Source organism: Rattus norvegicus, chromosome 7 (assembly GCF_021556685.1).
Source record: "Rattus norvegicus strain SHRSP/BbbUtx chromosome 7, alternate assembly SHRSP_T2T, whole genome shotgun sequence".
NCBI classification, from domain to species: Eukaryota; Metazoa; Chordata; class Mammalia; order Rodentia; family Muridae; genus Rattus; species Rattus norvegicus.
In genome coordinates this window covers 14,497,659-14,523,831 of record NC_141540.1, presented here as the reverse complement: position 1 = coordinate 14,523,831, position 26,173 = coordinate 14,497,659, and the positions used below count along the sequence as shown (strand labels likewise).

The 26,173-nt window shown below is 52.6% G+C and overlaps 1 long non-coding RNA gene and 1 other non-coding gene across 3 annotated transcripts; one reads left to right on the top strand and one right to left on the bottom strand.

The window, feature by feature from the left end:
* Positions 1–7,934: 7,934 nt before the first annotated feature.
* Positions 7,935–11,225, bottom strand: LOC148004450 (uncharacterized). 2 transcript variants are annotated; one of them, XR_015625065.1, is made up of 4 exons: positions 10,965–11,225; positions 10,683–10,818; positions 10,319–10,579; positions 7,935–8,365 (listed from the first exon to the last, which is right to left on the bottom strand). It is a non-coding gene; the product is annotated as an uncharacterized LOC148004450 (long non-coding RNA). The 2 variants fall into 2 exon arrangements; XR_015625066.1 differs by having other exon boundaries at positions 7,936–8,338; positions 10,965–11,089.
* A 13,621-nt stretch (positions 11,226–24,846) lies between these two features.
* On the top strand, positions 24,847–24,951 carry LOC120093905 (U6 spliceosomal RNA). Its single transcript, XR_015626276.1, has one exon. It is a non-coding gene; the product is annotated as a U6 spliceosomal RNA (small nuclear RNA).
* Positions 24,952–26,173: the final 1,222 nt, after the last annotated feature.

Sequence of the window (26,173 nt, the reverse complement as noted above, 5' to 3'; positions counted from 1 at the left end):
TGTGAGCATGTGTGCGAATGTGTGTCTGTATGCGTGCGCATGTGTGTGAGCATGAGTGTGTGCCAGTGTTCACGTGTGTGAGGGTGTGCGTGAATGTGTGTGCGCATGTGTTCACGTGCCCATGAGTCTGCACGTGTGCAAATATGTGCGCATGCGTCTGCACGTGCATGAGTGTGAGCTGCGTGGGTGTGCGCATGACCGTGTTCTCTGCTGAAGAACTTAAATCGGTCACGCAGCTCGCAGGACCTGGATGCCCGTCCGGATGTGTACACACAGGGGAAGCCGGAGTCCTCACAGGAGAGAACGTGAAGGCTTTGCCAGCCTTGGCGTGGCCAGTGCCAGTGCCTGGCTCTTTGGCATCCGAGCAAAAGGGCAAAGGGAGCTGCAGACCATGATGCTGAAAAGAAAAGGTAAGGCGTGGTTGGAGAGCTGCAGCAAATTTTCCATAAAGTAAGAAACAAACAATCAAATGCTGAGCCAAATGTTTTTTTCTTTCCTTTGTAAAAAAGAACTTACAAGTCAGACAGCGGTGGCGTGCTCCTTTAACCAGCACTTGGGAGGCAGAGGCAGGTGGATTCCTCTAAGTTTGAGGCCAGCCTGGTCTACATCACGAGTGCCAGGACAGCCAGGGCTATACATAGGGAAACCCTGCTTCAAAACAAACAAACAAAGAGACCCAGAACACAAACAAAACACCAAAACCCATGTCCCACCTACCACACACGAGTGTGACACTCAGAAGTGAACTCACTCCTGCACCGTGGGTTCTGGGGACTGAACTCCAGCCTTGGTGGCCACTGTGACAACTTGCACTGAGACTGGAAGGACCTTTCAGAGGACCTCCCCGGCGGCTTCCTCATGCCCTCAACAGAGCCCACAGAGCCCTGTCCTGGCTCTGCCTGCATCCTGTTTCCCAGTCTTGTCACATCGCCTCGGTCCTCCCACCCCCTACCCCCACCCCCGGGACTGTCCCCTCGCACAGTCTGATGAGTTGACAGCTGGGTGACTCCTGAAACTGTGATCAGTTGGAAATCCTGTGGTCAGTCACCCTTGGATACCTGTGGTTTTTCTTTAGTGTTTGCTGACTAGAGTTGCCCAGCCTCAGTTTCCCCCACCCCATTCCACCCCATCTTCCCTTCTATAACTCTCCTGCCGGGGGCTGGACCTGAGACTTCAGGACTGGGGTAACTGTGTTGGCAGGAGCGGGTTGGGGTAGGGTTGGGGTAGAGGAAGGTACTGCTGGCCTCAGTGTGCCGTCCTGGGGCACAGGGAGCCCTGGTGGGCGCAGAGCAGGAAAGAATCACACTGAGGTACGAGTCAGCAATGCCAGGGCCTGGACACGGAGACCTCAGCTCTAGGCTGTGTGACCTCAGACAGTTGAGGAGACCTCTCTGTGCTCCAGCCCTGCTATGGAGTCAGGCAAGGGATCATCCCCCTCCAGCCTCCGCAGTGTGTCTGGCCCTGGGCCCCTCACCTAGAGTCATCGAAAACCAGGACTCAACCCGGGAACATGTGCCATATCTGACACTCCAAAGCACAGGAGCCACGGTGGCTGTTGTAGCAGAGTAACTTGGCCCAGGGACAAAGACCTGGAGGGAGGAGTGAGCTGGGAGACCCATGGGGGCCCAGAGGCCAGTCCCTTTCTGTCTCTCTGCCTCTCTGTCTGTCTCTCTGTCTGTCTCTGTCTGTCTCTCCGTCTGTCTCTGTCTGTCTCTCTGTCTCTCTCTGTCTCTGTCTGTCTCTGTTACACACACACACACACACACACACACACACACACACACCCCAAGTGTCCACTTGTGGAACTGTGGCTTCAGGATCTTGCCATTCCAGGGGGCGCCATGGCTGCCTCCTGTACAGGAGAAGGCTGAGCAGAAAGTTCAGCGTGCATTTATTAAGCACCCGCTGTCGTCATGGTCCTGATGCCTCAAGGACCTGGACAGAGCAGCCGGCTCGGGGGCATTCAGTCTGTCCTCGTCCTGTCTCTGCTCAGCAGGTCTGGCGTTGCCCAGGCTGTGTACCAGGAACCTCAGTTTGGACCCATTCCACATGTGCAGGAAAGTCACAGCAGAGCCGGTGGCCAGGAGTGGGTCTGGGTGGCTAGCCTCAGTTCTGTCCCAGACCTGACCGGGGTATCCTCGTCCTTCCAAGAGGGAACAGAGCCTGGGGCCTCCCTCTGAACGCCTGGTGGTCGGGGCATTAAAGTTAACTTCCTGTAAACAGGCTTGATTAGCGCTCTCCAGCCCCACATAAATTAACCGTGGCCAGCCATGGAGGCCCGAACTCGATCGATTGCGCGTCTCGGCAATTCCCGGACGGTCCAGCCCATCCGTCACCACACGGCGGCCACTAACGGCTTTATCTTCTCAGCCAGGCCTTGTGGGAGGGCAGACAGAGGGCTTGGGGCACACAGCAATCCTCGTCAACACGCTGGCCAGATCTTTAAATATGTTGCTACTCAGAGCTCAGAAAGTGAGCCAGGAGCCTGGGGAGACATGGCTGTGAGTTCTGGGCTAGCCTGAGCTACAAGATAAATTCAAGGTCAGCTTGGGCTACATAGGGAGGTTTGTTGGTTTTTTGTTTGTTTGTTTGCTTGTTTGTTTGTTTTCCTGAGATAGGGTTTCTCTGTGGAGCCCTGGCTGTCCTGGGATTCTCTTTGTAGACCAGGCTGGCCTCAAACTCACAGAACTCTACCTGCCTCTGCCTCCCCAGAGCTTGTATTAAAGATGCGTGCTACAACCACCTGGACATAGGAGGTTTCCGTTTTATGGTTTCATTTACCTATTTATCTGTCTGTTTGGGGGCTGAGTCTCACTATGTAGCCCTGGCAGCCTTTGGACTTCCTGCCGTGAAGATCAGACTAACTCTGAACTCACAGACATCTGCCTGTCTCTGTTTCTTAGTGCAGGGATTAAAGACGTGTGCTGGCACATGGGGCTGGGGTATGGTCTGTCCTTCTGTCTTGCTGAAGAAGGGTCTGTCTTGTCTGGTCTGTGCCATTTGCTCCTCCCGCCTTTGCCGCCATCTTTCTGGAGAAGGACTTAGGGTACTGATGTTGGTGTGGCTTCCAGGGATCAATAGCGGGTAGGCAGGGCTATTAGTGGATGGAGTGAAGTGGTTCCTGTGAGAAGCCGGTGATGTTAAATGATGCTTTGTTGGGACTCACAGGGAAGGGATGTTTTGCTGAAGCAGACACAGGCAAGAGCGTGTTTTGTTTTGTTTTGTTTTGTTTTGTTTTGTTTTGTTTTGTTTCTTTCTCTTCTTTTTTTTTCGGAGCTGGGGACTGAACCCAGGGCCTTGTGCTTGCTAGGCAAGCGCTCTACCACTGAGCTAAATCCCCAACCCCAAGAGCGTGTTTTGAAATAGCGGACGTGTGAGCGGACACATGAGGAAGGGACGTAAATCTGACCTCACAGACAGTGGCGCTCAAGCGTTGGTTCACGTTACTCTGCCTCGCCCCTCTTCGCTGATGATCGGCTGGTGTTGGTTCGCCCTCCATTTCTTTGCTGAGCTCTGTTTGTGGTGACTTCATAGAGAGAAGCTCATCAAAGAACTTCTGTGAGGTTCCTGTGGCTTCCTGCTGCTTTGATGCAAGCCCTATGGTTTCTTCTGGCTTGGACTGCCCTTGCTGGTTTCTGTGTGGTGTCTGCCAAGTGGATTGGGTTGAGGACAACGAAGATTGGAATCGTCCCAAAGAACTGTTTTAAACAGGTCCACTTCCCCATATCCTAATAACCGGCTTTCCCGCTGCCTCTGGTGGTGGTGGGCTAGAGGGGAGGTTGAACCCTTATTAAAGGAGGCTGTGCAAACTGTGTGCCTACGAGTGAAGGCTGCATAGAGAGTTTGATGGAAACCCATATGGAGAGTTCAAGGGCAGCCTAGGATATTATATACAGTGAGCGAGAGGCTGTTCTTAGCTATACGGTGAGTGAGAGGCCAGTATCAGTCACATGAAGAGTTCAAGGCCAACTTAAGGCCTGCAATGTGTTCAGGGCCGGCTTAGGCTTCATGAGGCCCTGTCTCAAAAACAAACAAACAAACAAACAACAACAACAAACAACAAACAAAGAAAAAAAAGCAAGGGAAAGAAGTGTTAGACTACAAGCCAATCAGCTTTTGGCCTGAAGTGCTAACGAAAAAACAAGCTGTCCTGAGCCCTGGCAAAACATGGACCGCCTTTGGTCCCGGCACTGAGGAGGCAGAGACAGGTGGATCTCTGAGTTCAGGGCCAGGCTATTCAAAAAAACAAACCAGGGGCTAGATGAAGCCCTTGGCCAGAGTTTGCAACTCCTAGGCTTTCCCCAACACTTACTTCAGATAACCCTTTCTTATTACAACATGAATGCAACTCTGTTCTAGACCTTTCTACAGACTGGTACTGTTTAGATGATGGCCCCACCCACTCTTCTGAGGTAGAATGAAATGTCTTTCAGAGATTTGGAACTAACCTGCCCCTGCCATGCGCCCTTCCATACACGAGGGTGGCCATTGGTCATGGGGCCAGAGAAGGGCTTCAAGTGTCTGGCTTTGTCTTCTCAGCCTTATTCTTTGAGATGGGGTCTTCACTGAAACTGGGGCGGCAGGTGGCAGCAAGCCCTGACAGGGAGCCTCCGGTCTTCACCTTCCCAGTTCTGGGGTGAGGTGTGCATGGACACGTTAGCTGGCGTTTTCTCCCCTGCTCTGGGCTCAGGTGCTCACACCTGCCCCAGTGAGCATGTTACCCCGTGGGCCATCTCCGCAGCCCACACCACAACGGTGGCTTTTGAATCCCCTATAACAGCAAAACCAAAGAAATCCCCACACTCCATCGGGGTGATTCCACATGTGGCTCGGAGACCTGATCCCCAGGCTGGGACCCTCCCCGCTCCTGGGCCTCCCTGGACTCACGCTATCTCTTCCTGGCACAGACGGTGATGTTCCAAGGATGGCAGGAAGATGGGCCGAGGCCAGGCCAACTGATCAATAACTCCATCAGCACGGGCCCAACGGAAGCCAGGCCCATCCCCGCCCTCCTGGGAACGGATAAGCCCCAGGAACCCTCTTGAGGGGCGCTGGGCACCCGCCCGTGCCAGGAGGTCACCCTATCTCCTGTGGAAGTGGCCAGTTCCTAAATTGCCCCAATGGGAGGCTCCGCAGGCCCACACTGAGGCCTTTAATAGCGGGGACTTAATGTTTTATTGTTGGTTTTAAAAGCGTAATTAGTTGGAGTGTAAACAGAAAAAAAAAAACTGCTTAATTAAGAATTTTTAAACAGGGGTGTATAACTGCCGGAAACATCGACGAACCCTCAGGTACCTTCATAAAATCGATCTGGGATGAGGCTGGGAGCGGAGGGGACAGGCAGGGCACTGGGGACACTGCCCGAGGACACACTGTGAGGGATGTGTCTCATCCCCTCTGGCTGGGACCCCAGGGAGTTGGTTCTTTATGACCAGGGTCTGGGAAGTGGGGCCTGATGGCTTTTACGCACTGATGGGAGTGACAGTTGGCCAGATAGCTGCCAAGAAGCGCCTGGGGGTGGCCAAGAGCCAAGTCCTGTGATCCTCGGGGTGGCTGGGGGTGGAGAAGCCTTGGCCACTTCAGGCCAGCTCTGGACACAGATCATGAGGTTGGCCGCAGGTGCACAGCGGCATGGGTAGCGTCCTGCAGTCATTCTGGTCACCTCCCTCATGCTCCAGCCTGTCTAAGTCAGGGGTGAAGCCTCAATCATCCAATATGCCATTTGATTGTTGTTGTTTTTTTTTTGTTATTTTTCTGTGCACATGTGTGTACACGTTCATGCCTGTGCCCACATGTTTGTATGTGCATGTGGAGGATGGAGGTCAATTTCCATGCGTCTTCCCCTGACTACCTTGGAGCTGGAGTTTCTCACTGGCCTGGTGCTCAGCTGACTGGCAGGGGAGCCCTGGTGACCTTTCTGTTGTCTCCCCAGTGCTGGGAGGACAAGCGCTCACCCCATGTGCAGCTGCTGCCGGGGTCTTCCTGCTTCCAAGGCAAACCTTTCCTCCTACGCCCTCACTGAGCCCCCGTCTGCCCTTCCCTTTTGCTTCGTTTTGTTTTTTGTTTTGAGACAGGGTTTCTCTGTGTAGCCCTGGCTGTCTTGGAACTCGCTCTGTCCACCAGGCTGGCCTTGAACTCACAGAGATCCACCTGCCTCTGCCTCCCGAGTGCTGGGGCTGAAGGTGTGGCCACCAAGCACGCAGGCCTCCTGCTTTTTAGAAATCTACTATTGACGGTGATTGATCCGGGGCCTAACTCTGTAGTTCAGGTTGCCCTGTCTCAGCCTGAGTATTGAGATAACAGGGTGCCCAGTTTCTCCCAGGCTGACAGTGGGGAAGGGGTGTGTGGAAATTCAGTTCAGAGATCTCATTGACAACGTAATCCAGACATGCGGCAGCTGGGTTGGAGCTGAGCAGGCTCTGGGCTGCACGGTCTATAGCAGGTTCTCTTCTGAGTTGGGTGCCACGTATGGAATGCCTAGGCCCAGGCTGCAAACAACCTGACTTGGCATCCTAAAGCCTGGAGGAGTCACAGAAGACACAGGTTTCCTTCACCTCGAACCCTCTGGGACCCTCCTCTGGGTCATGGGTCTGTCATTCAAAGGCACAGGGCAGGGAAGGCTTAGGCTAGGGTCACAGCAGCCGTGCGCTAAACTGCAGCTGCCAGGTTTCTGCTGGGGCACGGGCACGAGCATGGGCACGGGCACCGGCACTCGCCCCCTCCAGGGGAGTGAGTATGAAGCTTGGCCAAGGTTGGAATCCAGTTCTTCCCGGTTCTGAGGACAGAGCTTGCACTAGACAGACCCAGGGTAGGTTTTCGGACTTTCAATTCCCAGAACAAAAGCGCACCTAAGACACATCGCCCTGAGGCGATTCCTTCATCCCTACACCCTGGCTGGGCACAGTCTCTATGGCTTCTTCTAGGTGACCAGAGAGGTTGAGGTAGAGACTGGGAGCAGCCCAGCATGCTGACAGGGCTGTGCTCTGAGTGGTGGCAGTCCCAGTGGATCACAGATCACAGAGACAGAAATACCCCAAGCAGGGAGAATCAGGCCAGTGCTGGGTGACCGGTCCCGGGTGACCTGCCTTTAGCCTCGACCACAGCAGATCAGTAGCTGGTCAGGAGAACTTGGGCCAAATGTGCTGATGTGGCCAGATGGACCGCAGCCGCCATACAGGGTGTCTGGCTTCTGAGAGTTCTGGAAGCTTCTCCTTGCTTTGACCCTCCTCTCCTTCACCTGTATTCCTGCTCATTTTTCTCTCTTCCCTGTCTTTTGTTGTTTTGGTTTGCAGAGACCTGGACTCACTCTGTAGCCCAGCCTGGCCTTGGACCTCATTCCCCTGCATCAGCCTCCCGAGTGCCAGGTTACAGGTATTCATTACCACGGCTCCTTCCTCGTGCTTCCTGGACTCTAAGGAGAAGCTGAGGTCTCTAGACAATTCCTGCAGAGGGCTGAGCTCAAGGGGTGGGTGATCCCTGCAGGCAGGAAGCCCTGGTTGCAGAGGGGAAGGAAGGCCCCTGTGGTAGGGATTCTCCTCCATCTCTCCTGGATTCCCACCCGAGAGGCCTGTCTGTCGTTATCTCACCGGTCTTGGCTTTCCGGGAATCCCTTCTCTGTGGCTTTGGCCGTAGCACTCTGTGGTCTGAGGAACCCACAGCGAGGCAGAGGGCTGTCCAGAGAGACTGGGGCTGACAGGCGATTTTGCCTGGGGCGAGGGGGAGGTTCCATGTTTCCATGTGGCTGCTGATAGAACAGTCCAAGACGGGGGGCCTCTGCACTGAACCCCAAGATGTCTCATGATGAAAAACCCATGAGGCTAGAGAGTGCAGCCAAAGCCCCAAGGTGCACACTTGTGGGTAAGCGTTGTCTCCCTTTGATTTTGTTTTTGTGAATGTTTGTGCAGATGGACGCTAGAGGGGACACCATGAGTTTTTCTCTTGCTCCCAGTTTGGGGGTTTTTATTATAAAAATCACATTTATTTACTGTGCTTTGTAAGAGTGAGGGGGGGAGAGGAAGAGGGAGGGGGAGAGGGAGGGGGAGATGAAAGGGCAGTTTGCCCATAGTTGATGCTCTCCTTCAGTCTTGGAGTTTTGGGGATTAAACTCAGGTAGCCAAGGCCTGGCTGCAAGCACCTTCACCTGCTGTGCCCTCTCGCCACCCCCACTCGCTGCCTCACTGAAGCTGGAGCTCCTCATTAGGTCGAGCTGGCGGCTGGGTGCTCTGCATGGGGCCTGGAACCCATGTCTTCATGATGGTGTGACTGGCACCTTGTCCTCTGAGCCCTCTCCTCTCCGGCACACACAGCCTCCAGCTTGCTGTCCCCTCATCACAGGTCCCTAGGGTAACAGTGACCTTGAGTACGTCTGAAAAATAGATTTTATTTGATTTTTGATTTTTTTTAAGGGGTTAGTCACACAGCATAGCTTGGAAGCTGCCAGGCTAGACCCCAACTCACAGGCACCCTCCTGGCTGGCCCAGATTTCACTTTGGAGACAGTGCTACCTCTGTAGTCCAGCCTATCCTGGAATACAAGATTCTCTCCTGCATCGGCCTCTCAGTGCTGTGACTGAAAATGTCTGTTTTAAAGCAACATAGAGCCTGAACACAGAGCCTGAACACAGAGCCTGAGCACAGAGCCTGAACACAGAGCCTGAACACAGAGCCTGAACTTGCCTGCAATTAAATACCAGGTTGGATCCTTGGTCCTACTTGTAAGGTGACAGACACTGCTGCTCTGTGACAGCCATGGCCTCTGGGTCCATTTCTGCTCATCACAGGCATCACAAGGAGTCTCCTGTCCTTCCACATGGCAGAGGACATAGGGTCTCTTTTCCCATCATCCTCAGCGGAAGTTAGGGGTGAAATAATCTGGGTCAATTGTGTCACAGACATAAACAGAAACATGAGGAAGGGTGGGTGGGTGGGTGAATGGATGGGTGGGTGGATGGATGGGTGGATGAGTGGGTGGATGGGTGGATGGATGGGTGGATGGGTGGATGAGTGGGTAGATGGGTGGGTGGATGAGTGGGTGGATGGATGGATGGGTGGATGAGTGGGTGGATGGGTGGATGGATGGGTGGATAGATGAGTGGGTGGATGGGTGGATGGATGGATGGATGAGTGGGTGGATGGGTGGATGGATGGGTAGGTGGATGGATGGATGAGTGGGTGGATGGGTGGATGGATGAGTGGGTGGATGGGTGGATGGATGGGTGGATGGGTGGATGAGTGGGTGGATGGATGGGTGGATGAGTGGGTGGATGGATGGATGGATGGATGGGTGGATGAGTGGGTGGATGGGTGGATGGATGGGTGGATAGATGAGTGGGTGGATGGGTGGATGGATGGATGGATGAGTGGGTGGATGGGTGGATGGATGGGTGGGTGGATGAGTGGGTGGATGGGTGGATGGATGGATGGATGAGTGGGTGGATGGGTGGATGGATGGGTGGGTGGATGGGTGGATGGATGGGTGGATGGATGAGTGGGTGGATGGGTGGGTGGGTGGGTGTGTGGGTAGATGAGTGGGTGGATGGGCAGTGGAGAGGGTGGAGGGTGGGAAGGTAGGAGGTGGCTTTATTGGCTTCACAGCTCTTTTTAAAAGTATATTATTGTGAAATAAAGTGTTTGTGTGTGTGTGTGGGGTCAGTTTTGATGAAGGACTGTTTTCTCAATATGGAAAGAGCACTTAAGGTTAGTAGTGCTGGAATGTCAGCTGCTCCAAAGTGAAATACAACACACAGGATTCGACATCATAGAAGAAAGAATTCGGTTCACAATACTATATCAGTTTACAGATAGGCTAGCAAGATATGGTCATATGCATGGGTCATGGCAAAATCTAGAAAAAGCTGCGGCGAGAGGATTACTTTGAGTTCCAGGCTAGCCTGGTTGCAGAAGGAAGGTACTGACTCCAAAGAGCACAGCGCGTGAAGAGCACAGCGTGTGAAAAACACAGCGTGTGAGAAGGAGTCGGCGCAGAGAACGACCCCAGCGTAGTTCAGTAGTACCTGGGGTGGGAATTGTGCATGTCAAGATACAGGGGGACTCCTGCCCAGGAATCCGTTCCCTAAAGTGCTGATGTTGCTACAGGAAAAGTCAGGAAGAGTAAATAACATCCTGAAACCAGGGAGAAAAGGACTGGCAGAGCCAGGCAGAGCAGCGTTAACAGAGATAAAAGGCAAAATTAACAGCGTGGAAAAGGGAAGGCAGCAGACTCGGAATAAGTCGGCTTTGCCCTGCTGCACTTAAAAATGCCCGAAGCAGATAAGCCGTGCGCGGGAAGGGAATCGCAGAGGGTGCAGAGCTTGCCTTACCAGCGTGGGGACCTGAGTCTAATCCCCAGAGCTCAAGAAGTCAGGGTGCAGTGGTGGCAGACTCGGAACCAGCCCAGCGTTGACCAGGGTCAGCTTCACACAAGGCCAGTGGGTGGGCCTGTGGGGGACTCCAGATGGGCAGTTGCTGTAGGGTGGGGCGTGGCTGCACGCGTCTTTATCTCTGTCCATACTCAGGAGGCAGAGACAGGAGGGTCTCTGCAGGCGGTGTGAAGAGCTGCCTCCCCTCCCCAGAATGGTGGTCTGGAAAGGGTTAACGAGAGCAGAAACGGGGGCGGGAACGTGGTGGGTATACCTGGAGACTTGTGGGGGAGCTGCCCTCCCCCTCCCCCGCAATCCCCCTTACCGCCCAGGCTCCTCCCTCCGGGGACTTGGAAGCCAAAGTCCTCTGCTTGGGAGAGCGAGCGGTGGGGAGCCAAGGACTGATCTCAGGGCACGGCAGACACTGGGAAGTTGAGGTTTTCCACTCCGCCACACCCTCCCTTAAACAGAAACAGAAAAAAATATTATTTTCTGCACAACAGGCCCTGCTTCTTTGCCGGGGTGTCCGGAACACGGGAGAGAAAACGCATAAGACCGGCCGAATGGTCCACTGTGTTTTCCTTTGCCAGACTGGAAGGGGACAGACCGGGGTCTGGGACGAACGCTGTGGTTCCCGGGCTCCGCACAGCGCTGGAATCCAGATGCCAGAGTCCACATGGGGGCAGGGAGGGCAAGGCAGGGCCCAGCCCCGCAGAACCGCTCTGGTTCTGTGAGCCCTGAGGGTAAAGGCGGGGCTGGAGAAGGCCTTGCCGGGTCAGCTCTTCAACATAAGGCCTTCCCTACAGCAATCCTTCATGAAGAGACACAGGTCCTTGCTTGTTCTGCTGGGTTATTTGATGGTGGGTGTGAATGAATTGACTTTACTCAGGGTGAACCAGGGATTAGACACGTTTTGCAGGAAGGAACGCCCAGAAGGGAGGCTCATTGCCTGCACACTTGGGGGCTAGGTACCTCATTACCATGGAGAACTCCTGGCTATGTGACCCAGTGCCACAGCCTTCTGGGTGGGGTGTCAGGGGTAGGGAGCAGCTCCACTCCTGCCAATCTCGAGTCTCTGAGATTTCAGGATTCTGAACTCTCTCATCCTGACCAGTTCTTCTGTCTGGTGGCACAGCACACTGGCCCTACAAGTGTTCTGCCTGCATGTATGTCCATGTACCAAATACATGCAGTGCCCAAAAAAGCCGAAAGGAGGGCATCGGAGTCCCTGGAGCTCGAGTTAGTTCTGAGCCCACCATGGAAACCCAGGTCCTCTGGAAAAGCAGCCAGTGCTCTAACCACTGAGAACCCTCTCTACCCCCCTCCCCCCCATCTGCTTCCTCACGCAGCCCAGGCCTACCTGTCTGTGGCGGGCCATCAAGAGAATGCCCCACAGGCCTGTTACACACAGGTCTGACCTGGGCATGTTCTCACTTCCGGTTCCCTCTCCTCAGGTGAAAGTGGTTGTACTGACAACAGAAACTGAAGAGTACACAGGCCGATCAGGTGCTCCTTAAACAAAAGATGGCCAGCACCCGCGGGTGTCCTCTGGCCACCCTCACATGGATGCACACCCAAGGAAAGGGAAGGAGAGTAGCTGGGTTCTCCTGTGCACAGCACTGTGCATCGTGGGGTCAGTGATGAGTGTAGGTTAGAGACAATTCTAGAATTTTGGTTTCTTTAAAAAACACAGAAACTGGACTGGAGAGATGGCTCAGCGGTTAGGAGCACTGACTGCTCTTCCAGAGGTCCTGAGTTCAAATCCCAGCAACCACATGGTGGCTCACAGTCATCTGTAATGGGATCTGATGTTCTTCTGGTGTGTCTGAAGACAGCTACAGTGTACTTATATAGAATAAATGAATAAATCTTTAAAAAAAAACAGAAAAAACAAAAACAAAAAAACCTCACCGGAATATTACGGGCATGTGTTTTCACTTTAACCCAGGTGTGGGGTGTGGGGTTGCACTGGATGTAGGGGGGCTGCCCTGGACGTGGGGCTACACTGGACGTCCGAAGCATCTGACTGTGATTTGCCTCGTGCTCTGGTTTCTGCCATCGTGACGTTTGGAATTCTGGGAGCTTTTCAGAAAGTCCATGAATGCTCGGCCCCTGAGAGGCAGGTGGGTTGTTGTTGGCGGTTGGTGGCCACAGTTAGTTACATAGTATTGAGCAAAGAAGAAACAAAAAGCGATTAGCGGGGTTGGGGGTTTAGCTCAGCGGTAGAGCACTTGCTTAGCTAGCACAAGGCCCTGGGTTCGGTCCCCAGCTCCAAAAAAAAAAGAAAAGAAAAGAAAAAAAAAGCGATTAGCTCTCCTTTCAGGGAATATCAAACTTGCTCCGAGGGCCCCACGGCTGCTAAGAGCAGGACGTAGTCTAACGTTAACGCCTCCCCTTTACCCTCCATCCTTCCTTCCCCTCTTGTCTAGTGTTAAAGGTCGAAAGGGTGGGGAAAAGAGAACCTGCAGAAGGCCAGGCTGCAAACTAGGGCGGTGTCCCAGCAGAGGAAGTTTAAATACCACGCGAACCCCTAAGCTAACATTCCACACTGCACGCATCATGGCGTCAGCACAGCGTCCACGAGGAACAGACAGGCTCAGTGTGGTCCATCCACACGCACTGAATTCCTCAAGCATGGACAGGGGTGAAACTCTGATGCCTCCCCACATGGAGGGGCCTTGAAGACACAGTGCAGTGAGAGACCAGGACACAGAACGACACACAGTGTGGTGTTCCATGACAGGGAGGGTCCTGAACAGTGAGAGGAGAGGGGAAGAGCTGGGATGGATGACAAACCCTCAGAGGAAAGATCCCTCAGTAACACTGCCAGGAGCCGAGCCGCCATGCACTTGCAGGGGCTTAAGGTGGGAGACCCACAGCACTGTGGCATGGTGGGTGGGGACTGAACCCACAGTCAGAATCCTGTGGACCTGGCCCATTCTGCCCTGCCTGTCCCCCAAGAGTCTCTGTCCCATGCAGAGCAGTTTGGGTGGTCTTTAATGTTCTGCAACTCCAGGAAGGCAGGAGGGAGAAGGGAGCTAGGGATGGGTCATGAAAACCAGACAGTCAAGATGTCTGTCAGAGAGGGTATGACATCTGCAACGGGACACGAATTCAATGTCATTGATTTCAGAGGGTGTCTGGCATCATGGACTCTCCTACCAGGAGAGACCTCAAGAAGAGGTGTCCATTCATTCAAGCCAATCTCTATGGCTGGGTTGTGGTGCCACAAACTTGCAGACCCGGCATTTGTGAGGAAGATGCAGGAGGCAGAGAGAGACCCTACTTCTCAGCGATGAGAGTACTGGCTGCTCTTATAGAGGACCCAGGTTCAATTCCCAGCACCCACATGGCAGCTCATAAACATGTAACTTCAGTTCTGGGGCATCTCACGCCACCTTGTGGCCTCTGCAGGTACTGCATGCACACAGACAGACACACAGACACACACACACACACACACACACACACACTAGAGAGAGAGAGAGACTTTAAAGTGACTAAAATTTAAAAATAGAAAAAAACACTTTAAATAGGTTTTGTTGATTAGCAGTCAATAAAATGGTACAGTGGGGGAAACTTCTAAGAAGCCAGAAGAGAACACGGAGGGGCTAGGATGTTCCCAGAGCAAGATGAAAGGATCCAATAGATGTAAAAATGTCAATTTCCTCTCTAAAATCCATACATTTTTATTTCAATGTCAGTCAAAAGCCCAGCTCAATGTCCCCCACATTTTGCCTCTTGTGGCTGAAATCAAGTGTAGCCTTGTCCTCTCTTCCCTACAAATTGAGGACAGTACAATTATTCTAAAACTCACGTGTGTGCCAGACACAGTGACACATCTAGTGAGCCAGACTCCTGAGAAGAGGCAGGCAGGACAACGGCAAGTCCCAGGTTAGTCATGGCGGAGCAAGCCAGTGAGATGGCCCTGACTTCTGTGTGCTCCTGGAATAGAAACCATTACATATATAGAGGGAACACAGATACTGTAAGACACTACCATTTTGTTTTGTCTTTAAGACAGGGTCTCTCTTCTTCTTTTTTTTTTTAAAGATTTATTTATTTATTTATTATGTATGGAGTTCTGCCTGCATGTACACTTGCACATCAGAAGAGGGCATCGGATCCCATTACAGACGTCTGTGAGCCACCACATGGTCACTGGGAATTGAACTCAGAACCTCTGGAAGAGCAGTCAGTGCTCTTAACTGCTGAGCCATCTCTCTAGCCCCAAGACAGGGTCTCTTGATGTAACCCTGGCTATCCTGGAACTTGCTCTGTAGACCAGGCTGGACTCGAACCCAGAGATCCACCTGCATCTGCTTCCCAAGTGCTGGGATTAAAGTGTGCTCCACCATCCGGCTGATTTAATCTCTCCATCTCTGTGTCTTTTCATGCAGGGTCCTGTGAAGGCCCAAAGTCTGAATCCTGGATAGTTGGGGTTGCCAGATCCAGCTACAGGAGACCAGACTTGGGTCTTCTTTACCATGTAGTCTCCCCTCCAGCCCTAAATTAAAGTTTAGATAGTTATAGATTGGGGTTGGGGATTTGGCTCAGTGGTAGAGCGCTTGTCTAGGAATCGCAAGGTCCTGGGTTCAATCCCCAGCCCCGAAAAAAAGAAAAGAAAAAAAAAGATAGTTATAGATTACAATATTGATGATTGGAGAGTTAACCAAAGCATGGATCACCTGATCAGACAATGGCATTTCTTACTTCTGGTGGAAAGACATTTGCTAAGACAAATGTAAGGACTGAAGTTCCCCCTCTGCTGCCCCACCCTGTCCCTGACACACACTGTTGTCCGCCTGTCCTTCAGCCGTTTTTTCAGACAGAGCCTCACGAAGCTGCAGGCCCCAAACTCCATGTGGAACTGAGGATGACCTTGAACTCCTTATTCTCCTGCCTCAGCACCTCAATGAGGGTATTGCAGGCAAAAGGGCTCTACCCCAGAGCTATGTCCCCAGTCCTGAGGTAGAGTTTGGGGTAATGGTGTGTGTGCTGGGTCAGAGGTCAGAGCACCAGCTGCTGTCGAGGACCCAGGTTTGGTTCCCAGTCCCCACGTGGTGGTTCCAGGAGATCGATACCCTCATCTGGCCTATGTGAGCACCAGGCACATGTGTGGGACACAGACATCCAGGTACATAAAGATAACATAAGGTATTTTATACAAGAGGAGGACCCCAGTTCAAATCACCAGCACTTACAAAAGAGCCAGAGGCAGAAGAGCTCACTGCAGCCTCAGCTAAGAAAGGAGGGGTCTAGGCCTAATTCATCCAGCTTCAGGCTCACCAAGAGCTACTAAGGGAAGACAATATCCTGCTTCAGCCTCTGCCCCACCCCCACCACAGGAGTGCACAGGAATACACACACACCATACACCACACACACCACGTACACACACACACACACTCACACACACACATACACACACAAACTACATACACCACACACACACTCACACACACCACATACACACACATACACACACAGAAACCACATACACCACACACACACTCACACACACACAAACCACATATACCACACACACACACATACACACACAGAAACCACATACACCACACACACACTCACACACACACAAACCACATATACCACACACACACACATACACACACAGAAACCACATACACCACACACACCACACACACACACTCACACACACACAAACCACATACACCACACACACACACATACACACACAGAAACCACATACACCACACACACCACACACACACACTCACACACACACAAACCACATACACCACACACACACACATACACACACAGAAACCACATACACCACACACACACACACACCATATACCACACACACACACAAACCACATACACCACACACACACACACTCACACACAAACCACATACACCACACACACACTCATACACACACATACACACGCACAAACCACATACACCACATACACACATACGCACACACCACGTGGGAACCCAGCATGGTGTGAACCTTTCAATCCCACTTGAGAGACAGAGGCAGGAGGATCTCTGAGTCGAGCCCAGTCTGGTCTACAGAGAGAGGTGAGGCCCAGGACAGCCAGGGCTGTGCTGTGTAGAGAGACCCTGTCTGGAAAACACACCACCAACAACAGAAGAGATGGGTAGAGGGTAGTGAGGGAGAACATGCTATTTCATGGTATCATTTTGTCTAAGAGTAAAATAAAACTGTGTTCTTTTCTGTGTCTGTGTCTGTGTCTGTGTCTGTGTCTGTGTGAGTGTATGTGGCATCAGGGGAGCCATCTGATGAAGGGGCTGAGAACAGAGCCCTGATCCTCTTCAAGAGTAGCTCCTAACCTCAGAGTCATGTCCCCCGCCCCACCTTTTTGATTCAGGGTCTCGTACAGCCTAGGCTAGCACTGGGCTTCTTATGTTGTTCGGGCCTTGAACGCCTGATCCTCCTGCCTCCACCTCCCAGGTCTGGATGCCAGATGTGGCCACCATACCCAGCTTCAAAGTTCCCACCCTTGAGAAGCAGTGTCAACAGTCATTGCTTTGCACCATGATGTCCTCTTATTCTTCCTTCCCCTGAAGATGTATTTTCCATCAGAAAGAGCAGCCAGGCATGGCGGTGTCTCTGAGGACGATTTCATCTCTAGCTGTGTTTGTGAACTTTCTTCCATCGTGCACACAATCCGATCAGCTGGTACCCTGGACCACAAGACTCGTCCAAGCGCTCTCAGAGATGGCAGCCTGGTACAGTTTTGCAGTTTCTGGTCATCCGTCAAGTTCATCTCACCGCAATGTGCACCCTTACCTGTGCGCTGTTGGTGGAATAAAGAAATATAAACAACTTACTTCCCACCCCCGGGCTTCCCCCATGGCCTGCTGGGAACTGCCCAGTGAACTTTCCCCACACAGCCAATAATTGATCCTCAATCAGATATTCAAATATGCTCCGGGAGACAGGCAGCCTCAGCACCGGCGACCTCCACCGAGATGAGCGAGGCTTCTGTGGCTCTTTTGCCTCCCGGTTCCCCCCATCTCCCCCTTTATCATAGCCCCCACTCCCCACCCTGCTGAAGACTTGCAAGTGTCTTTTGGTCTTAAGACTCCCCTGGGAAACCGAGTTCCAAATGAGGTGTAAAAAGCTAACACACACACACACACACACACACACACACACACACACACACACAGAGCGCTGGGTTAAAATCAATATTCTCTTCACAGCTCCATCGATGAACAACCGTCTTCATTTATTAATTATGAAGGGGGATCTCAGAGCTGCTGGCTCCGGCCTGCACTGGGACATGGTGGTCTCTCTACCCTACCGCCTGCTTCCCTACGGCTAGGACGGTGGTACCCACAGCCTGCACCCGGAGATCAGGAAGAGGCTGGGAGCGGGTGCCCAGCCTTGTCTGTCCCAGTGACTTGCTTTTCACTTCTGGCTTTTCCTTCCATCTCGCTCTGTGAGGCTCAGCACCCCCTGCTCCTCTCCACAGAGCTCCCAGTACTGGCCACATCTGCTTAAGATGCTGCACGCAGTGTGAGGTGAAGATATCGAGAACATGGGAGAGAGGACACTGCCACTCACCACCATCTAACCCTCTGCTCACCATCCTTCCACACACACGTTTTTTTTATATATATATATAATATATATTATATATTATATATATATATGCACACACACATATACTCTTTCCTCTGAGCTTCTCAGAGGTCGACCAGTACTCCCCGCCGGCACTGTCTGTTTTTTTTTTTTTTCCTCTTGAAGGAGGTCGACCAGATGTCTGAAGTATCCGGCGACGAGCACCCTCGCACAGCTTTGGACTTTTTTTTTATAAAATCTATCTATCTATCTATCTATCTATCTATCTATCTATCTATCTATCTACCCAGACACCTCCACCCCACCTATCACCAGTCTCTTCATTTACTCTCCACCCACTGCCCATGGGTGGATGGGTGGATGGGTGGGTGGATGGGTGGATGGGTGGGTGGGTGGGTGGGTGGATGGGTGGATGGGTGGGTGGGTGGATGGGTGGTGGGTGGGTGAGTGGATGGATGGGTGGGTGGGCGGGTGGATGGGTGGTGTGTGGTGGGTGAGTAGGTGGATAGGTGGGTGGATGGGTGGTGGGTGGGTGGATGGATGGGTGGGTGAGTAGATGGGTGGATGGGTGGTGGGTGGATGGATGGGTGGATGGATGGGTGGATGGATGGGTGGGTGGATGGATGGGTGGGTGGGTGAGTGGATGGGTGGGTGGGTGGGTGGATGGATGGGTGGGTGGGTGGGTGGATGGGTGGTGGGTGGATGGATGGGTAGGTGGATGGATGGATGGATGGGTGGGTGGTGGGTGGATGGGAGGATGGATGGGAGGGTGGGTGGGCGGGTGGGTGGATGGATGGGTGGATGGTGGGTGCATGGGTAATGGGACAGGGAACCTGGGGTAGAGTTTGAAGGAAGTTTGAGGAAGAGTGGGCAGCATGGTGTATGAACACACTGGAAACCCTTGTTCCAGTGTCTGGTCTGTCCCTCTCCCTTCCTCCCCTCTTTTGAAGCATGTCTTATGAGTCACAGGTGCTGAAGCCAAACAGGTGACTCTGGGGAGGCCTGAGCATAGAGTGAGGTCTCCAGCAGCACAAGGCTGAGTCACAAGGTTAGGGAAGGTGGTGCCTGGTGAGACAGGAACTAAGGATTGCTGAGGAAGTGGCTGCTGCCCCCGTCTCTGCGACTCCCTAGCGAGGCCTCCCATTCTGCCTACCACCCTCCCTGGCTCCCAGGTTCCCTGCAGGTCCTGCACACAGTCCTGTCCTCCTGCGCAGCCCCCTCCATCTCCTCTCAGCCTATCTTCTCTGCGGGGTCCCGGGAGGATTGGGGCGCCCTGCACGGGGTGCGGAGCTGTCAGCACGGCAAGGAGGGGGCTCCCGCGCCCAGGTCGATGCGAGCGGGGGCCCAACCTGCGGTTTACACTGAATCCGCAAAACTCACCCGAGCTTGAAAAGTGCTCAATACGCCATCGATCGATCGGCGCTGCTGATCGGTGCGCCGCTGCTGTGGGCTGGGGGAGGCGGTCAGAACAGACCCTCCCCTCCGTCCCCTTAGCCCGGGACGGGGTGGGGGAGTGGAGGTGGGGGTACGAGGGCCCCCGGGAATCCCAGGCCTCACGCAGTTCTCCATGCAGCAACGCCAGGGTTTGGCACCTAGGCTAGTGGGAGTCGGGGTTCCAGCAGCTTCCCCAGACCCGGCTTCAGTGGACGGACTGTTCGCCTTGAGTAACACAAGGCCCTGGGTGCATCCATCCCCAGCGCCACATAAACCAGACCTGGTGACGAGTGCCTGCCTGCCTTGGGGAGGTGGAGGCAGGAGTATCAGGAATTCGAGGTCATCCTCAGCTACAGGAGGAGTTGCAGAGGCCCCGTCTGTAAAGGATCACTTAGTCCCCAGCTCTTTTGGGTGACTCAGAATAGAAATGAGAAAAAGTGGCGCTCAGGGACCAACTTCGCGCTTCCCACAGAAGCCCGAGGACCTGCATTCTGGGCCCCAAGACCCATATAAACGATAGGGCAGGGCCAGGCAGGTGTGTGAGTCCAGGGCAGACAGAGAGGATCCCCAGCGCTTGCTAACTAGCATCTCGCCAAACCAGTGAACTCAGGGTTCAGTGGGGAGCCTGGAGGTGGCTGGAATTTCTGGGAGGCAGAGGCAGGCGGATCTGTAGGAATTTGGAGCCAGCCTGGGCTACATAGTTGGACCCTACTCAAAACAAACAAAAGGGCTGGAGCGATGGCTCAGCGGTTAAGAGCACTGACTGCTCTTCCAGAGGTCCTGAGTTCAATTCCCAGCAACTACATGGTGGCTCACAACCATGGGATCCGACGCCCTCTTTTGATGTGTCTGAAGACAGCTACTCATCTTTAAAAGAAATTAGGAGGCAGTGTGACACTGACCTCTGGCCTCAGCGTGAAGTGGCTGGTCTCCTGGGTTACCGTGAATTGGTTTCTTAACCTTTCTGTGCCTCAGGTGGCCAGTGAGCAGAGGACTTTAACTTTCTTTCTTTTTTTTTTTTTCCTTTCTTTTTTTCCCCGGAGCTGGGGACCGAACCCAGGGCCTTGCACTTGCTAGGCAAGCGCTCTACCACTGAGCCAAATCCCCAACCCCGGACTTTAACTTTCAAGTTCCATCATCCTAATTTACCCAGATTTAGCAGGACTAAATCTGCTCTAAAGGGGTTGGGGATTTAGCTCAGTGGTAGAGTGCTTGCCTAGCAAGCGCCAGGCCCTGGGTTCGGTCCCCAGCTCTGGAAAAAAAAAAAGAAAAAAAGAAAAAAAGAAAGAAAAAATCTGCTCTAAAACCACCATAGTTCACCTCTGACCTGTCCTGCTGAAAGTCTAGCTGCATGCACCCAGCCTGCCTTGCTCCTCCCTCAGCTGCTGACCCAGCCTTGTGAAGGCATCCCTGCCTGCCCAGCCCCATCTCATTTCTAAGTCCTCTTGTCCTTCTTTCTGTCAGTCTTTTTTTTTTTTAATTCGTTTTGTTTTGTCTTTTTGAGACAGGGTTTCTCTGTGTGGCCCTGGCTGTCCTGAAACTCTCTCTGTAGACCAGACTGGCCTTGAACTCACAGAGATCCTCCTGCCTCTAAAAGCTGGTGCCACCACACCCAGCCTATCCCTCCCTTTTCCTGAAGGCAGATCTCCCTAGCTTTCAGGCTACATGGTTCCCCCTCCAAGCAAGGGAGTTGGCAGAAGCTTCGAGAACACCCCACCTGGCTCCCTCTTGCCTCCGAGCCCAGACCCAACCCTGCAGCAGTTGCCAGGGCTAAACCATCAGTAACCCCCTCCCTCTGACCCCCACCGGAGCCCGGGGCCTCCCTGCCTCCCTTCCTCGCCTCAGCTAAGGTTCCATGGCTATACTCACTCCTATGTGAAAAAAAAAAATGGATTTCTTTGGGGTTTGGAACCAATCAAGAAAACCCATGGTGTGTGGCACTTGATGGGGGGACCTGGGGGAGAGGAGACGGGGCTTTGAGCTCTCTTAACTCAGACATTGTCAAAGGAGGTCTTTAAAACCTGAAGCAGTGGCTCGTGCTTTTAATCCCAGCTTTCCAGAGGCAGAGGCAGAAAGATCGGGACTTCAAGGTCATTCTTCCATATTGTATGGCTGGTTTTGTGTCAGCTTGACACAAGTTAGAGTCATCAGGGAGGAAGCAGCCCCAGTGGAGGAAATGCCTCCATGAGACCCAGCTCTAAGGCATTTTCTCAATTAGTGATCAATGGGGAAGGCTAAGCCCATAGCGCAAATAGAGCACTCACATACATACATACATGCATGTATACATTCATACATACAGACATACATTCATACATACACATACATATATACATTCATACATACATTCATTCATACATGCATGCATGCATACATACATTCATACATACATTCATACATACATGCATGCAAACATACATTCATACATACAAATACACACATACCATTCATACATGCATACATACATACATGCAGGCATGAATACACACATTCATATATACACACATACATACATGCATGCATACACACATACATACATTCACACATACATACATTCACATATACATACATTCATATATACATTCATACATGCATGCATACATACATTCACACATACACACATACATTCATACTTACACTCATACATACATACATTCATACATACATTTATACTTACACTCATACATACATACATTCATACATATATACATACATTCATACATCTTTTTCAAAAAAGATTTTAAAAGTCGTCCATCTCATACGTTGGAGTATTACTTAGCCTTGAACAAGGTCGAGGCTTGGAGTGGAGCGACCGTGGGGACATTTGCTGCCTGAGAGATCCAAACACAAACAGCAGTGTGGACTTCATGACAGGACTCTCAGAGCAGGCAACCTGAAACAAAGAGTGGGTTTGTGAGTGCTAGGGACTGAGACAGGACAGGAGGGTGGTTCTCGGACAGAGCTTTTTTTTTTTTTTTTCTTTTTTTTTTTCCGGAGCTGGGGACCGAACCCAGGGCCTTGCGCTTGCTAGGCAAGCGCTCTACCACTGAGCTAAATCCCCAACCACCCTCCTTTTTTTAATGATTTTATTTACTTAATGAATATGAGTACACTCTGTCTTCAGACACACCAGAAGAGGGCATCGGATCCCATTACAAATGGCTGTGAGCCACCATGTGGTTGCTGGAAATTGAACTCAGGACCTCTGGAAGAGCAGTCAGTGCTCTTAACCGCTGAGCCATCTTTCCAGCCCTCGGACAGCTTTAAGGTGGCTGAACATTCTGGAAAGAGATAATGGGGCTGCTGTTCCTCATGGCGGCATTTTCACGCATGTTCCTGACTTTCATCTCATTATAACACAGGCTTGTATGTGTGCCTGTATGCCTGCTCCAGGGAGGTGGGCGACAATCGGGACCCCCTCATGCCCTGCATGTGTTCAGGAGTGAGGGGTCTCTACTTTTTACACCACCATTATATCCGGGGAGACCCACTCAGTGCAGCTCTCCTGCTGTTTGCCCAAACCACATTCTCAGGCACTGTCTCTGATGCACAGACCAGGAACTGACAGTGTCTCTTCCTGCATGGAACCTTCGATGGGTGCCAGGCACGCCAGAGGAAGATGGCCCCGGGATACTGGAGTAGACTCAGAGCAAGTGAGAGTGCGGTCCTGTGGGGCTGCTTGTGTAAAATCGGTTGGGTTTAAGGGCTTCTGGGGTCCGCGTTGTCTTTGCGAACATGACCTGGTCAGAATGCAGTCAGAGCCCCTGGATGGAATTATTAGTACAGTGGTGATGAGTGTCCTTAGAAAAAGAAGCTCTGCAGGGATCCAGAGGCCCCTGTGGGACGGAGGCAGGGGCTATGGAAGGGTAAGGCCAAGGAAGGCTAGCAACCATGAGAAGCAGCAGAAGCAAGAGGAACACCTCCAATGCCCACACTCCCCCTCCACACCCACACAGAAGACCCCTCATGCCCACACTCTGAGGACCCACACTCTGAGCTCCTCCTCCCCGGAAGCAGCCAGTCAGTCCCACCAGCACCCTCGCTTCTCATTTCTGACCCCCGAACTCTGCTTGGTTTGAGGGGGCTCAGCAAGGGCTCATTAGCAGCTCATGGCTAGAGTGGTCTGGAAGTAGGAGTGCCACTGTGGACTCTCCAATCTCCCAAGCCCGTGCAGAAAACATGGACATCGTGGGGCGAGGTTCATCTGCCAATTCTGGGGAAACTTCCTGACTCAACTCGGAGGAATCCAGAGAAACAGAGAGGGGAACGAAGGGATGGAGGGGTAGGGAGGAAGGGGAGCATGAGGAGGCTCCGGAGGTGGGGAGTCACGCCGCTGTCCCGACTCTCCAGACCTCTCTGGTCCCTGTCCACTAGGTCCTCTTCTGAAAAGGACGCCTCCCGGCCCGCGAGCCTGCTCCCACCTGGGGCGGCGGGATTCGAACCTACGCCCCCCGGGGGCTGCGGACGGGGAGGCTCCCTGGGCGCCTGCAGACCGGTCGTTATCCTGGGGCTGCGCTGGCGATCGATGGCTCGCGGGCGCCAAGCTCCCGCGCACCCAGTTGCGCATGCTCCGCATCGACCGCGCCCCGCAGACCCGCCGGCCCCGCCCCTCTGCCCCGCGGGTTGCTAGGCAACCGCGGTGTGCGCGCTCCCATTGGCCGGCGCTCCGGGCGCGGTCAGCCGGTCAGCGCGGCTCCGGGCCTGGCTTGGGGCGCGGGTCGATGCCGCCGTCCCCTGACCTTCCCGGGACGCGCAGCGGGGATGGCAGCCGAGGCACTATATTGACCTGTTTCTTATCTCGGGGATGCAGGGCGGTGGAGGGGGGCTGCGGGGCACGTCGGCGCGGCAAACCCAGAAAACCGAGAGCGGGAGACCAGATACCCGGGAGGCGGGAATTGGGGGAAGACGGGGAGGATCCCCGGAGGCCACTTGAGTGAAACCCTCGGAGCTTAAAGGCTTCAGACTCTATCGTCATTTCCCTGGGGTTCAGATCTTTGCAGATGTGACCCCCGTCAGGATGAGGTCAGAGTGCACGGGGGCGGGACCAAAGTCAGCGCCTGGTTCTCTGGGCATCTGAGCCATGCTAGGCCCCTCATCCAGCAGCACGGGGAACCCAAAGCCTCTGGCTGTGCACAGAGACAATTATTTAAATTCTTTAAATTAAATTGTACTGTAAGCGTTTTGTGAATTATATTTGTTTGTGTGTGCGTGCTATATGCCATGTGCATAAAGACCAGAGGACAATTTGTGGGAATTGAACTTAGGTTGCCTGCTTGTTGCAAAACCCCTTGTGGGTCCATGTTGATGATCCCAGCCGTCTTGCTGAGGCAGGAGGATGAAGTGCTCCAGGGAAAGCCTTTCTCAAAACAGAAAAACGCAACGACCTGCTGCTAACTGCTGTGTTTGTGGTAGAGGACTCTCCTAACATGCAAAATAAGACAGAAATGTGTGCTCACTCCGGCAGCACATACACTAAAATCGGAACGACACAGAAGATTAGCATGGCCCCTGCGCAAGGATGACAGGCAAATTCATGAGGCGTTCCATATTAAAAAACAAAACAAAACAAAACCGAAATGCAGTTTGGGGCTAGGAGCTCAGCGTGTGCACCCCTAGCACTGTAAAGAGGTTCTGGTTTCATCCCCAGAGCTGAAATTATACAAGAGGTAATTCAGACCATCGAAAGCTAGGCCAGGCACGGTGGCACACACATTTAATCCCAGCACTCAGGACAAAGGCAGGCCAATCTCTGTGAGTGAGTCTAGCCTGGCCTACAGAGTGAGCTCCAGGACAGCCAGGGCTGCATAGAGAGACTCTGCCTCAATCAATCCATCGATCAATCAATCAGTAAAATTAAAGAGATAGATAAATAAGGCCAAATCCAGAGCCAAGCATGGTTTCATCCATCTGATATGCTCCCTACTCCTGAAGCTGAGGCAAGAGAATTTCAAGTCTAGCCTGGGCTACAGAGGAAGCTCAAGGTCAGTCAGCATGGACAGTAAAATCCTGTGTCCAAATAGAAAGCTGGAGCCAGTGGCACGATGCCACCAAGCCTAGTGACCCAAATTCCACCCAGGGCCCCACTGGTAACTGGACAAGGCCAACTCCAACACTGTTTTTGGCATGTGTCTCTCCACGCATTAAATATAATGTAATAAGAAAATGTTTTAAGGGATCTAGAAGGATGGCTCAGCAGTTAAGAGCACTGGTGCTGGTCCAGAGGTCCTGAGTTCAATTCCCAGCAACCACATGGTGGCTCACAACCATCTGTAATGGGATCTGATGCCCTCTTCTGGTGTGTCTGAAGACAGCTACAGTGTATGCACATACATAAAATAAATCTTTAAATATTATTTTTAAGTAAGCTTGGTGTGGCTGAATAGTGATGGCCTACCTAGAGATTATGAGGTGCAAAACTCACTCCCGAGGGTAAGGAGCCTCTTAAGAAGCAGCCCAGTTCAGTCTGGAAGGGCACATGGGAGAACTGGTGTGCCCACTGATGGCACCTAGGTAAAAGCCAGCCATGGTGTTTGTTTCAGCCTATACCTGTGAGGGGGAGGAGCACCAGCCTAGGATAACAACCTAGGAAGCTCAGGAAGATCCTGGCTCAAAAAAACACGCTGTAGTTTGCATGAGAAAGACAACTGACTTTCAGACAGAGACTACACTCACACACACACACACACTCACAGAGAGACATTTCATACATACACAGACATACACAAACACACCCAAACATCACACAGACACATACACAAAAACATACCACACCACA